Here is a 2,021-nt window from a genome sequence, read left to right as displayed (position 1 = left end):
GAAATGTATAGTCATGACATTCTAGTTGTAAGATCGAAAATTTTCAAAAAATGTTTTTTCAATCGAAAAATGTCAAATTTGATGATTTTTGGCTTATTTATACTTAGTCCAGTCATAAAGGACCTCTACGTATACATTTTGACTTACTTGGATCAAAATTTCAATGATTTGTATAGTCATTACTCTCTTGTTGAAAAATCGAAAATTTTCAAAAAAAGTTTTTTCTATCGAAAAATGTCAAATTTGATCATTTTTGGCTTATTTATACTTAGTCCAGTCGTAAAGGACCCTATGTATACATTTTGACTTACTTGGATCAAACTTGCAATGATTTGTATAGTCATGACTCTCATGTTGAAAAATCGAAAATTTTCAAAAATTGTTTTTTCTATCGAAAAATGTCAAATTTGATTATTTTTGGCTCATTTATACTTAGTACAGTCAAAAAGGACCTCTACGTATACATTTTGACTTACTTGGATCAAAATTTCAATGATTTGTATAATCATGACTCTCATGTTGAAAAATCGGAAATTTTCAAAAAATGTTTTTCCTATCGAAAAATGTAAAATTTGATCATTTTTGGCTTATTTATACTTAGTCCAGTCATAAGGGACCTCTTTGTATACATTTTGACTTACTCGTATCAAAATTTCAATGATTTGCATAGTCATGACTCTCTTGTTAAAAAATCGAAAATTTTCAAAAAATGTTTTTCCAATCGAAAAATGTCAAATTTGATCATTTTTGGCTTATTTATACTTGGCCCAGTCATAAAGGACCCTATGTATACATTTTGACTTACTTGGATCAAAATTTCAATGATTTGTATAGTCATGACTCTCTTGTTGAAAGATCGAAATTTTTCAAAAAATGTTTTTTCTTTCGAAAAATGTCAAATTTGATCATTTTTGGCTTATTTATACTTAGTCCAGTCATAAAGGACCTCTATGTATACATTTTGACTTACTTGGATCAAAAGTTCAATGATTTGTATAGTCATGACATTCTAGTTGTAAGATCGAATATTTTCAAAAAATGTTTTTTCAATCGAAAAATGTCAAACTTGATGATTTTTGGCTTATTTTTTACTTAGTCCAGTCATAAAGGACCTCTACGTATACATTTTGACTTACTTGGATCAAACTTGCAATGATTTGTATAGTCATTACTCTCTTGTTGAAAAATCGAAAATTTTCAAAAAATGTTTTTTTCTATCGAAAAATGTCAAATTTGATTATTTTTGGCTTATTTATACTTAGTACAGTCATAAAGGACCTCTATGTATACATTTTGACTTACTTGGATCAAAATTTCAATGATTTGTATAGTCATGACTCTCATGTTGAAAAATCGAAAATTTTCAAAAAATGTTTTTTTCTATCGAAAAATGTCAAATTTGATTATTTTTGGCTTATTTATACTTAGTACAGGCATAACGGACCTCTATGTATACATTTTGACTTACTTGGATCAAAATTTCAATGATTTGTATAGTCATGACTCTCATGTTGAAAAATCGAAAATTTTCAAAAAATGTTTTTTCTATCGAAAAATGTCAAATTTGATTATTTTTGGCTGATTTATACTTAGTACAGTCATAAAGGACCTCTATGTATACATTTTGACTTACTTGGATCAAAATTTCAATGATTTGTATAATCATGACTCTCATGTTGAAAAATCGGAAATTTTCAAAAAATGTTTTTCCTATCGAAAAATGTCAAATTTGATGATTTTTGGCTTATTTATACTTAGTCCAGTCATAAAGGACCTCTACGTATACATTTTGACTTACTTGGATCAAAATTTCAATGATTTGTATGGTCATTACTCTCTTGTTGAAAAATCGAAAATTTTCAAAAAAGTTTTTTCTATCGAAAAATGTCAAATTTGATTATTTTTGGCTTATTTATACTTAGTACAGTCAAAAAGGACCTCTACGTATACATTTTGACTTACTTGGATCAAAATTTCAATGATTTGTATAATCATGACTCTCATGTTGAAAAATCGGAAAT

This window comes from Chrysoperla carnea, unplaced genomic scaffold (genome assembly GCF_905475395.1).
Source record: "Chrysoperla carnea unplaced genomic scaffold, inChrCarn1.1, whole genome shotgun sequence".
Classification (NCBI taxonomy): Eukaryota; Metazoa; Arthropoda; class Insecta; order Neuroptera; family Chrysopidae; genus Chrysoperla; species Chrysoperla carnea.
This window is presented reverse-complemented; position numbering follows the sequence as displayed.